This window comes from Lissotriton vulgaris, chromosome 2_1, assembly GCF_964263255.1.
Source record: "Lissotriton vulgaris chromosome 2_1, aLisVul1.2, whole genome shotgun sequence".
NCBI classification, from domain to species: domain Eukaryota; kingdom Metazoa; phylum Chordata; class Amphibia; order Caudata; family Salamandridae; genus Lissotriton; species Lissotriton vulgaris.
Genome location: NC_141687.1, coordinates 1,588,520,180 through 1,588,534,125, shown reverse-complemented (window position 1 = coordinate 1,588,534,125; position 13,946 = coordinate 1,588,520,180). Strand labels below are relative to the sequence as shown.

At 40.2% G+C, this 13,946-nt stretch overlaps 1 protein-coding gene across 1 annotated transcript in view; it reads left to right on the top strand.

The window, feature by feature from the left end:
* LRP1B (LDL receptor related protein 1B) overlaps positions 1–13,946 on the top strand; it is a 3,669,685-nt gene that overhangs the window by 691,584 nt on the left and 2,964,155 nt on the right. The gene's annotated exons all lie outside the window — the stretch shown is intronic.

The following is a 13,946-nucleotide window of genomic DNA, read 5'->3' as shown; positions in this document are numbered from 1 at the left end:
GACAACATTAGCAGTACCTTGATATTCCCATACTTTATCATATACAAACATGATCACATCAAGGTGGCTGGCAATAGCAGATTGCACCTCTTCAACAGTACCTCTATTGAATCTCTCCACTAGACCGTTCATATGTGGTGAATACAATGTAGTGTTGCTGTGTACAATACCACACACTTGCAATTACTTTTGCAACTTATGGGAAGTAAATTACATGCAATTATCAAAAATGAAATGCTAGGGCAAAGCCTTTTAAAATTCTCTTCCCAAAAATCCATCACCTTTTCTTTGTTGGGTGGAATAATCCACGTTATGTCTGCCCTTTTAAAAAAAAAAAATCAATTATGACAAGTGCATATATTTTGCTTCTGGTATATCATACAGACCATGATTTTCAAACAACACTATTTTTCACTGTTCGCTTGTGAGCTCAGAATGCAAATTAGACACTTTATTTCTCTTTAGAGATTTGTTGGAATTGGCACACATATTGCACCTTTAAACAAACTGAACAATTTGATTGTCCAAATAAAGTCACTAAAGGGTTTTCTCCAACTCTTTTTTGTTAATGTTTGACTTATATTCCCATCATGGTCTACCTCAACAATGCACCCTCTAATGTAATTAGGAAAAATTTCACTACATGTGATGAAAACAATATCTTTGTTCACAGAAAGCATATCTTTTACTTTCCAACGTGTTTGTAATTCAGACGACAAAACATTTTCTGATGGCCAGGCCTTGATACAGACATAGATGACCCCTTCATGAGATCTTTCCCTCAGCATGTTCTTCTCCTATTCATCATCAGAACATTTTTTTGCCACATATGTACACAATGTCACTCACGGATGTCACCTCACATTCTTCCAATGACTGTATCACCGCACAATCAACTTTCCATGTTCATCTGTATAAGCAATCAGGAACAATATTATACACTCCTCGTATGTACCTGGCTTTGAAGTTAAATTCATACAATTTTGAAAAAATTTTAATATTCTAGATGACACATTCCCAGTGCTCACATTATTCAGTGGTAAAAGAAATGGGTTGAGATCCATTTTGATGACAACATTTTGACCCCACAAATACATTTTAAAATGTTAGCCTGTCCAGGAACAAGCCAAACCTTCCCTTTCAATGGTAGAAAAGTGGTATTTGGTCAAACACTCCATTTCCACCTGCAGTGGACAAAGCCCTAGAATCAAAATACATGGTTTCTCATCATTGGGGGTGTTTTGTGATAAAACTGCCCTAATACTCTCTCCACTCACATCAACAGATAGAATACATTGTCTATGTGAGTATGGCAGCAACGGGGAACACTGACATTGTCTACTTTAAGATTGTGTAATGCCATTGAGTGATCATTATCCCAAACAAAATGTACCCCCTTTTGGTTGTATGACAGAGGCACATATAGCTTAACCCTGTGTGCCTCTACATTGCTGCCCCAACAACTAATGTGTCTGAACAACGCATTACTTTACCATGCACACCTTTACCACACAATTTCATGGTAAAGGCATGACTGGTAAAGGGATGTTGGTAAAGACCACACCACAGCCCCCCTGCCCTGAGCCCTAAAAACTACCCCGAGCCCTACATCTACCTGACGCCCTGAGACCTAAATACTACCCTGACCCCCTGAACCCTAAACAAGACCCCAACCCTAGCCCTAAACAATACCCTTACCCCAAGCCCTAAACACTACCGACCTCCCTAAGCCCTGAACACTACCCTGACTCCCCCAAGCCCTAAATACACAAGGCATAGGCAGGGTTAAGGCAAGCATGCTTCCGCTAGGTGTTATAAAGGCCGCTCCCACCCCTTATTAGTGATGGGGTTTGTGGTTCAAAATATTGGACAAAGCATGTATTAAACTTGCAAAGACCAAAGTATGAGAGCAGTTGGTCCTCGTTGGTGGATACTTGCAAACTTGCAATGGAAGAAAGTAAATTTTCTTTTGGTTGAATGCCAATCTGCTCAGTGATATGACCAAAATATTCTACTTCTTGAGCCAAAATCTTACATTTTTCCATTTGAAGAATTATTCACCTCCCCTGGAAAATGTTAGGAAATGTCCAATCTAATATTGTGTGTCTCCACTGTGTCTGTAAAAACAAAAAAACTAAGGGCCCGATTATGATATCGGGTGATTGGTGATACGGCGGTCAGAAGACCTCCTGACAAGCAGTTTGTGATCCAACCACCCAAATACAAAATGACTGCCATGGTGGTGGTTGAAAAGTGCTCTTTCACACTGTGGTTTGTGCTGCAGCCCAAAAAATGGTTGCAGCACAAGCCACAGTGTAAAAGAGCACTTTGTGCACATCCATACACCGTGTGTCATGCACTATGTGGTTCATGGTACAAAGTGCATGAATGTGCCCAGGGCCAGTATCCCTTGGCCCACGAGGGATGGGGGGCCTGTTTGGGGCCTACAATGTCCTTTCCAATAGCATTTATTTTCATGGCAGTCAGACCACCAGGAAAAGGCTGCCAGAAAGGGACATAGTAATCCTGATGGCCATTTGAGGGATACGATTCGGCCTGTCACACTGACAGGATCGTAGATCCTATTGGAGGTGGAGATCTTCCCCCTGATGGTTTTGGTCCAACTCCCTGCATCATAATGGGGCAGTTAGGCAGAAGTGCTGTCTGTTGGTAGGACTGCCACCCAAGGCCTGTCGGTGGTGGTCCCACCAACAACAAAATCCGCAACTAAGTTATTGTATTGAAAGGCTAACACACCTTCTTGTTCCCCATATAATACAAAAATACATTTCTAAAAATGGAAGCAGCTGATGCTAATCCAGAGGGCAGATGTTTGTATTGAAAAACACCATCTGGGTTAATAAAAGTATTTAGATGATGACACGTTTGATCCAATTTCACCTGATGGTATGCTGATTTGAGATAAAAATAAATTGTTTCCATATCTAAACACTGGCATGTCTACTCTCTCCAAATGTTTCCTGTAAACTGATTCTGAGATAAAAGTAAATGGTGACCTTAAAAGTATGACCATCATAACAGTAACATTAAAATTACTGCCATAAACATAGATGAAGTACAAAGATTAGCTTCAATGCCGTCTTCTACCACAACGTTAATGTAATCACCAGGTTTGTCAGCCACATTACTTTTGTGAACTGGAATAATGTGTATTGGCTGAAACATTTCCAATACCAGAACAAAGTTATCTCAGTCCTGATTGTGATCATTCTCATCCTTACATATTTCTGTGATAGAATTAATGGAATGTTGAGACTTGCATTCACTTGTGACCAGGTTTTCCTCTAACTGAAACTGTATTTTTTAAGGGCTAAGCAGTTGTTATTATTGATGTACTTTCCCCCACATCTATTACATTTTCCTGGAAAAAGCTTGCTGGATCCATTTCTCTTAATGGTTTGTGAAACTTATTTCTGTTCTTGCTTTAATTAATGCAGCAACTTTAACAGAACAGTACTTACCTTTATTTAATCTGAAAGCTTGAATGGATCTCTCTATGCCTCTTGCAGTATCAACATCTTTTGCTTGTGTAAGATACTCATGTCTGGGCAGTTGCCCCTGCGACTTTTGCTAAAGCAAAGCATTGTCATTTAATCTCTAAGGTGTTGTTCTGAAATGGTTCAAAATTCACTATTTGAAGCTAGAACTGGTAAATTGGCACCATACTCTTCTTTGGGATTGCAGGGAAATTGATGGCAAAAGCAGAAAAATAAAGTGTTTCAAACTAACGTGGTTATTTGGATCCCTGGTAGGATATTGGTAATAAAAAAATTGTGTGAACAGAATATTGTGTCAAAAATGTTGAGGACCGAAATAGCGAGAAGGTAAGTGCGAATAGATAAGTACAATTTTACTATTCTTAACTCCACATCTATGTACTCTAAAGATATCTATATCATCACTAATGTAAATATGTGTAGTTATATGTAGTCAAACTATGCTTACCTATAGTCACTTACCTATTTAGATATTTGTGCCCTCGATATTCTTGACCTGAAATTTTGTCCACACCATTTTTTTCCTCATATTTTGTCAAAACACGGGCTATTCAGTAGAACACCTTTTAACTTCTAGAGCTTCTCCATAAACAACACCACCTTGCCCATCATCCCCTAAGGGGTGGACAGGAGTTAGGTGTTCAAATATTTCCTGTGCATCAGCACCAATTATGTTATGCAATAACCCTTTATTGTGGCTAGCAGTAAATGAATCCCCATCAACCACAACTATATAGCTGGAGTACAGCCCAAACCAATTACTCCATTTCACCCATTGCTCTCCTGCGTTTTGTAATTATCCGGGTGGGGCATATCCAAGTTACTTCATTCTAAGGCTTGACAGATTCAGTTAAACCTTATTAGAATGAAGTCACAAGTAAATACACTAAGTAAATTCAGGGAATATGTATACAGATTAAACAAAGAAATACTTTAAATGTGTTACTCTTCTGATCAGGTGATGATAATCCTTTAACAAAGCTTAAAGAGTTTGGTCACCGTCTTATAGCCCAAAATGAGCTGATGGCTGTAGTCCAAAAAGGCAATGCACAATAAAAGAATCTGATTGGTTGAATGAGACAGCCAACAAAAGCTGATGGTCATAGCCCAGTCCAGTAGGACTAGATTGACGTAAACAATAGGAAGGTGTAGAACTCAAATCTCTCAAATGACCGTAGGCCAAAGAATATTCGAAAAGAGGTGTGCAGCATCCAATGAGGGCTCTGATCCAGTGCTCAATGCAGGAACCAGAAGAATTTTGGTGAAAAAGCACCTTTAGAGGAGAAAAGTTGTGGCCAGCTCTTAAAACCTATCACCAAATTGAAGAAGAGATGCCAGGCAATGACAGTAAGAACATACATTTACAGGTAATAAATGTCCCATGGTGCAGGGGTGCCTGCTTTGGCGCTAGGCTTCTAAGTGTAGCGCCAGAGCTGGGGGAAATATAGGGCTATGCCATATTGTTGTAAATATGGTGCAGCCCTGCATTTCAGAAGTGGCGGAGCGTGTCCTTAAGCCCTAAAGTATAACGTTACGTGCTGCCACTTCCCTAGTAAATATGCCCCCATGTATCATGACATAACAGTGTATAAGAATTGTGTTTTCTGTCTTTAAAATTTTTTCAAAGAAATGCAATTTCCATTTTAACAACATTCATAGAAATAGATCTTCATTAACTAAAAAATATATTCTGTGTTTTTGGTGTGGTTATTGGTGAGAGTTTCCAAATGTTGTGTATTTCTCTAAGCCACACATTTGTGTATCAGGTGAGTTGAGGCTAAGACGAGTCATCAGGTAAAATGCATTGCAAGTCATTCCAATTTGAAGTATGATAAGTTAATGTGCAGCAGGATTTTTACTGTTGCCCTTCTTTCATTGTAAAGGTAATGGCTTGGAGTTACCAAAGAGTCTTGCTGCAATAATGAAGAGTGATTTTCAGATTGCTGTTTGTACAGCTGATGACATAGATGCCCAGATTAAGAAAAAAGTCACAGAATGAAGCACGTTGCATGACAGGGTGGGGGAAGGAGAGTGCCATATCTTCAGAGATGTGTCTCTCCTCCCCCCTCCCTAGCGCTGGTGCTGATTTCAGCTGCCATGTGCTAGGCAAACACCTTAGCGCAATAGTGTTAGGGTGCGTGCCTGAGTCTACCATAGGTTTTGTACTTGAAAGGTACCCTCCCAGTACAAAATACTATACGTGACACACTTCTAAGCTTTTTCTACTTTGCATGTGTGCTGCACAATGCAGCATGCATGCAAAGTCAGAAAAGAAAGGAAAAGTAAAAACATTTCTCTTCGTAACAACTCCTTTTAAATGGTGTTCATTTTTGGAATAAACCCTGTCTACCAATGTTTGTAGCTAGGGCTGTGCATCAAAAGGCATGCGTTATAGCATGAGAACGCCCATGTACTACCCATATAACGCCTCGTTGGCTCTAAGTAATGCTAAATGGTGCTTCACGCTTCTTCCTGTTACTGTCAGGATACTTTCCAGCACAAAACAAGTTTTGCACAGAAAAGTAAATTCTGGAGAAAATATTTTGTGCTGATTGCAGTCACTTTTGTTTGTTAGTATACCCCAGATTTTCAGTCTGCCTTTTTATTCTGCCATCCGTTCTGAAGTATTTTTTCAAAGACATTGGTTCTCTCCTACCCTAGCTTTTGACTATATCTCTCTCTCTGACACTTATGGCCTTGTCTAATGCTGGCTTCCAACGGCCATTCATTAGAATATTAAAATTCATACTGACCGAGGAAAATACACACACCAAGCCAACGTATCCCTAATAAAATAAATATCCATTCTCACTGTTTAGCACCGTTTGCATAAGTAATCAATGTTTCTTTCTTTATTTTTTAATCATTCCATCATTGCCAACTTGTATTGCTTCTTTTAATGTCAGGACTTACCTGAAAAGAGGCATCTGTATATGCTTCCAGCAATAATCTTTTCTAAAACAATCGGGGACATAAAAAATATAAAAAAATGCTAAAAGAAGAAAAAACCTCAAACCTCAAATAAATTAACCAGCATTCATTTGTTAAGTTATATGATTGTATGGAATTAACTTAATTTAACATCATGTATTAATCATATTGTCATTTTTAAATGAGAAACTTTATAGACCGCCGGATCTAGCTGGTGCGTGTCCATGCACCTTAAAATCCTTCTTTTCTGAGTCTTGCTAAATTTGCAACTTTTTTGAAAAGCTCCAACAGGAGTCTGTGACTCCATTATTATGTTTTAAGCAACGTTTTGGGTAAAGACTCAAAAATGAAATAATGTGCTTACTTGTGATTATACAAAATTGACCAGCTAGTCAGCACTTAATTACCTACCTGACTTTTAAATATACATTAGCGTACCAAATGCAACCCTCTTAATTTTTTATGATGGTTATAGGGCCAGATGGACTACGACTGTATAAAAAAGCAGTCACAAATTGTGCACCAACCCTTTGAGGATCCAATCTGATTTTGCAAACTGACCAATGCACTAATAGGGCAGTTAAAAAAATAGGGAATTGCAGGTAGTCGTAGAATCGCTTACCTGCTTAATATTCATTAGGTAGGTATCAATGTGTGACCCGTTGTGATTGATTGTGATTGACCACACTCACAGTTGTAGTGTCCTACAAACCACCATCTGTGTGATTGAATTTCAAAATGTAAAAAAAGTATGTAAAAGCACCCAATTCCTATAAAGGAAATATGGATGCTTAGAAAATAAATTCCATCTTAAAACATTTCAGTGAGAGTTGGCAGTGGTCCCCTGGACATTGTTGCCACCTTGATATTCAAAAAGATAGAAGTCTAATGGTGATCTTCCTGCAAATCAGTTACCACCCCACTTTGAGAGTCTGTCCTTGCTCAATGATTTGCGATTGGAACTGCAGTCACAAACCATTGATACATTCCTTACCGACTCACAGTTTGGAAAGGATTCCAAAAACACACTCCTTCCAAATTGCTGACTTAGTAAGGATCAGAAACCCCTTTTTGAGATTGGGAAAATAATTTCTGAATCACAAAATTGGGTTAATACATTGGTTAATACATTGGAAAAGAAATTCAAAGTCCTGGGATTGGCGAATGACAAGGTTGGCAACTACAATATCCTTTAGGACATCAGGCCCAGAGATTTTTTAACTTCGATGCCTAGATAATCTCTCCATATTGACTTTGCCCTCTGCATTTCTTTATCTCACACTTCACATTTAATTTGACACCAACTTTCCTTCAAAAATGCTTGGTATAGCATTTGCAATGTCCATAACATTGTCTTGCAACTTCATGTTTTTGCACAGCAGCTCTTTTAAATGAATTAACTTATAAAATTCTGTTATCTGGTGTGGTGTAAATTACTTAATGTATTTCAAGGGTTAAAACACAATTCTTTTTGGGGTGCAAACCTTAGTCTTCTCACCAGCCTATAGGCGAGGGACAGGCTATTGATCTTCCGGTGTATGAAGAACATGTTTTGCTTTGTGCGTTTTGCAGAGACTTTGGAAGACGAAGGGCTGTATTGATCTGCAAAAGGTGTTCAACTTAGTTTCACTCTCTTTGTAGTTATTTTGAACAGACATCCTGTTTTTGTACTATTACAGTAGTTGAAGGTGTACATTCAGGACAAACATGATGTAGACTATCAGGAAAAGCAATTACACAACAAAATGCATCTGGGAGAAGTCTCTTTTTGCTATAATGTTAACATGAGGCATAAGGAATAGGGTCAAATAGACTCCTAGGTTTCTAAATCTTTTGTTACAGAGTCTGGTGATCGGGCATTTTGTCTTCACATTTTTACGGCAGAGCTGTATGTCATTTCCTGCTAGATAGTCTGTGTGTTAATTTACTAAACTTCCAAGGTATCTACCAAAAGTGCGCTTTAAAACGGATTAAACCAACTCAAGCTCTGATATTTATGTTATTCATCAATAAGGAAAAGGGTGCCAGTTTTCCATGATGTGTGCATCATATAAGTAATGATTTCAATTAATTTAAACTGAATCTCACATGGTGTGGATAACAGTGGCTATTACATCAAGTGGTTTGCAAGGCTCAGATGCCTGTGTGTTCTTCATACCTGCTTGAAAGCAACTACACGCTGGAGTTCATAGGATTTAATTTCGGTACTTTGTGGGTGCACTAGCTACACTGAAAGTATTTGAGAATCCCATTAAATTCTCAGTAAGAGGCACAATGGGCAGTAAAACATAAACTTTAATTATTTATTTTGTTTTTTCAGTGGAGGAAAGACTGTAGAGAAAGAAGCTTTTAACATAGCAGAACTTCAGCCTCAGTCTGGATAAGAGTTAATGCATAGCACTCACAATCTTAAACAATCCAGGGTCTAAAATTAAAAGAAGGTTTCTGTGAGGACACCCATGATTAGCCTTCATTGCTGTAGGCTTCACTCAGAGAAAATATTAGTGAAGTGTTTTAGCAGCACCAAAATCAAACAAAAATACATTTTATACATTTTCAAAGCCAATTTATTAAAACAAAGACGTGTAATAATTAAAACAACATGGGAAATGAAACAACCATTCAGACGACCAGGAGTTATAAACCTTTGGAGGAGAGATCCAGAAAGTCCTTTAGAGAATAATAAGGGACAGAACTCAACTTAAAGCAGTGGAAAGTGGTAGACTAGATACTAATCACTCTTTCAGTCTGCAGGGTGATGGAATAAGGCTGGGTAGAGGCTGAGGTTTCGAGGATGTTAAATTCTGTAGAGGATCATTAACTTAGCACCATTGGTAATCTGACAAGAGCCAGGTAAATGTGAGCAGCTTCCCCCGGTTAAACGTTTTGTGTTTGAGAGCTTAATATCCTTTTGCGCTCCTAAGTGAGATCTGTTGGGGGTTGAATATTGTTTCCTATGCAGCCCAGTGGTAGCCTCAAACATTTATTCAAAACCACCAAGCAGATAATTCTCATAATTATATCTTTTTTGATACGGTTGGCAATGTAACCCTGCCCCCTGGTGGTCATTAATGTTTGGCATGAGTTTACCTAAAGATTACTAAGTCATTCCTGCATATTTCATTTGTTATTAAACTTTCGAGGATCTTCTATGGGTGACCTAGCCCACTGGTTCAATGGGGGAATTTATCCTTTATCACTTTTCTTCAAGGCTAAATCCAAAAGTCAAGTTCCAACTAGGCTTTCTTGTTACTCTTTCAAGGAGCTGTCTCATCTCTGAGTGAACTTCAAAAGGTCAGCATCCTTGACCATTGGTAGCAGCTTTAGGGATTTGGGTTGAAGGTAAAGCAAGAGTTGAGTCCTGTAGCATCACTCAGGCAGGAGTTTTATTCTGTTGGCCTTCCCAAAGTTCCAGATGCGTTCCTTCAGTTTGACACTCTAGCAGTAGCGGTCGGTGGTGGAAGTAGCTGCTGGGTGGTGACATGGGAAATGGGGTGGGGTTAGTGGGGATAGTCGACATCATAAAACAAATGTTGTTGCGTGCACTGCATCACATTTGGGGATGTAGGGTGCGCAATGAAATTTGTTTCATTTATTTATATTTTTACTTACCTGTAATCCTCTGTAATCCATAGATTACTACCCTCCACCTGCCCCTCCCCCTCCCCATGTCACCGCCCGGCAGCCACTCCCACCACCTACCGCTACTGCACTCTGGTTTATATGAAGACCAAACAGTGGTTTGTGTTCTAACCTGTAGCTGTTCTGACTACCTTGCATATTGTTCCATTCTCGATTTAGCACCATTATCACTGTTCTACATTCTAAGCTGTCCCAGGTGAAAGGGAGTGTAGGACTTGTTACTTCTTTGAGTTACAAAAGCACAGGGACCTTTTAATATGGAGCCTACCCTGCCACATAAAGGAGAAACCTTCCCTTGACTTGCTTGCTGATCCCTCCTGAGATTAAGGTGCTAGGTTCTACATCAAATGTTGCCTTAATCATAGAATCAGGCCTGTTGTGTATGAATTTCCTGGCCATCCCCTATACTCTTTCATCTCTCATTTCTTACTCGCCAAGATCCTGACATTTGCAGATGACCAGACCAGGGGAAAGCCAGTTGTAGTCCTTGATAGAGTGCCTGACATGCTTCAACTGGTCAGAAAATGACTAGTTCATGTGACCAAAGCAGCCTTTCCAGAAATCATGATTAAAAGAACTGTTTGACAAATCTATCTTTTCAAAATGAAATGTAAACTGTGTGTAGTTTAGTACAGTGTTGCAAAGATTGAGTCTGTCCTAGGATCAAAAGAACTATGCTATTTGAAATTTCACTACCAGATTTACCAATTAAAATCTGCCATCAGTCTAGGACAAAAGCACATTAGTTGTGGTTACCAATGAGAAATACAAGTAGAAATACAAGTTTACCACAACTTGCAGCTTTAACCTCTGGCAATTATGCACATGGACATTGGTGTGCAAGGCTTTTTTTACCGGTGACATATACTGGTAGAATAGGTCTCTCGTGTCAAACTGGTTTTAGCCTGATGTGTTAGCAGATAAGTGATACAGAGCTGCTTGAATGGTAGCAGGTGTTAAGTCACACAGCATCTCACACTGAGCGTAGGTAATTTACGTCACATGCTTCCCTCTTGCCCACTTTGACTGTCGGTCTACCTAAGACAAATAAGTCAATTTGTGATAGATATCTATACGCATTGCCCTTGCAAGTGCAGGGTGGTGGGGAGGAGTGGTTGCAGGGTTTAATGATCATGATTCACTCTTCAGAAGCAGCGGTTACTCAGTTGAGAAAGAAGAACAGGCATTTGTATCAGAGTAGGAATTAAGGATGCAGTTGAATATTATTAGCTTACAATAGTGTGATAGTATCTCTGGAGGCAATAAGATAATGGTGCACTGGGGTTTGGTGGGGATGTGAAGATCCTGTTGTAAACACACACACACACACACACACACACACACGTTCATTCTGCTAGTAGAAAGCAGAATTCAAATTGCTCTCCTAACCTAGCATGTTATCATTCCTTGCACACAGGACAAAAATAAACCGCCGTTGTTTTATCATTAACACTTAAGTATTGATAAATGGATGATTTCCATCCTTAAAAGGTTTATTCATTTACAAAAAAAACCATGTGCAATCACTTGGGAATCACCTATTGTGAAACTGCGATCAGAGGCGGTGTGCTCTTGGACAGCTGAGGACACATTTTCCTATTCCGGTGCCCGCAGCACGTAGAAACTGACTTGATCAGTGTGCGGAAGTATTAAAGACATAATCGAAACAGAAAAGTATTGGGATTTTAGTGCAGGCTCCAGACCACTGAAATCACCTCTGCTGCTTTCAGCCGACGGCTCCTGGATAAATACAATTTCAAATAGCGCCTGTGCTGATTGTTTTAATATAGTGTTGCCTTGGTCTCCTGGAATGATGTTCCACATTCAGCGCCACTGAATGTGCCCTGCATGACTTAATTGTGCAGGGCTGCAGGACTGCACGGCATTAGTCTGGCAGGTGTCCTGGAGTTGAGATTACTTTCCGTCGAGAGGGCCAGGAGTAGCAGGCAGGAGGTATTCGTCTGGTTTATTCCCTTTTATGATCATCATTAGTCACGGTATCTGGACATTTAAAAGGCAGGCCGTGAATGAAGTAACACTGCTATTGATTGTAAAAACGCGAGTGTTGCTTCTGAGGTAGTTGTTTATTTATGCCCGTCTTGTGTGGGTGGGGTTCAAGATTTTGGATAGAGAGGTATTATTAAATGTTCAACTTTAACGTCCTCGTAGATTTTCCCGAGGCCGCGAGGCTAAAGTCCACAAAGGGTGTGATGTCTCGCTGCAATCATTTGCCAAGGGGTCCCCTTGCTGCCTGGGGGTCACCGTGGTGATTATCAGATAGGTCAATATTGGTATTAGAGTCTACTACGGTATAATGCACACAGCAATGTCGGAAATTCACTCTGCCTTTGTGAAAACTCACTGTAGTTACAGGCCCTCTTCTTTAAAAGGAGTGCAAGAGGTGCTTTGACTGAATGAGCCTGCAAAGGAGAGGCCCAATTACGCTAGACACAAAGAATGCACGTTTTAATTAACAAGGGTATATTCGTTTTTAGTATAACTGTTTTAATATTTTTATGAAACCATTTCATTTTTTGAAGCTGTTTACTGTTAGTGTTTGACAGATGGATTGTGAAGGTAAACAACCTTTACAACGAAACTTTTACAACGCACTACCATTACGACGCAACTTTTACAACGCAAACAATTACAACGCATTGCGCTGGGGGGCGCTCTAGGATAGGGAATAGGTTTAATGTACTATCCAACACCTTCCCTACTATCCACGGGGACTGGAGTTGGAATAGTAAATTAAACTATTCACTATCCAGCGCCCCAAAGCACTATGCGTTGTAAAGGCATGCGTTGTAAAAACCGCGTTGTAAAGGCATGCGTTGTAAAAGCATGCGTTGTAACGTCATACATCCGTTGTGAATTACCCAGGACATTCCTAACCTTGTTTTGCTGTAAAACTAGGTGTTGCTGGTGGTGTGTGTTTATTGTAGTATTAGAAAGGTATCTTTAGACAATTGCAAGGTGAGCCTTTTCTTTAAAAGATTCAGCACAAAGTTTTCAGTGTTCAAAACATGACGAAGAAAAGACAATAAGAAACATTGACCTTATGCTTGTATCATGAATTCCAAAAGAATTCCCGTCCTTGAACAGTCTGGTATCAGGATGGTACCCGACGTTCCCTGTCGGCCATGAACGCTCACAGGCTACCTTTTCCCTGTGCTTAAGGACTCCCGGGAGAGCGCAGGACACCCAGGCGCTGAGAGACTTCACAGGTATTTGGAAATAATAAAAACAGGAATTGCTCTGGACGAGGCAAGATGGCCGCTGGTAGGCTGTAGGGAGAAGTCGTGTTTCTTTACTCTCCCTGACTTGGATGAAAAGGACTAGGAAAAACACACAATTTTCCCAGGATTTAAACTGCCTGCTTCCCGAATAAACACAAGATATGCTGTATGGTTTTGGAGAGAATAACGTTAAAAATTCGAATTTATCTTTCTACTTCCCAGCGGATCTCAGGGCGATTTTACCTGGAAGGGCTCAGCTTACTTGGAGCTTCAAGGTAGCGGCAGAGTGGACGCTGACTCTATCAGCACAGCTAATTGCTGAGATTACTGGTTGGGGCCGGCACCATTGGTGGAGGGCGCTAGCATCGCGGGACACAATGGGCCTGAAGTTGTTGAGGAATACCAGGGAGGACAAGGGGAAAGCTGTTTGGAGCGACTCTGATGCTCCAGCAGCTAACCTACGGGCAAAGAAAGTGACGCGTAACCAGGAGGAGCGCACTAACCCACGAGACAATGAGCACAATAAAAATGCTGCTGACACCGGAGACGCTATCCTGATTGAAAAGAGGAAGAAGGAGAAAAGTAAGGAGAAAACGGCATCCAGCAAGAGACATAA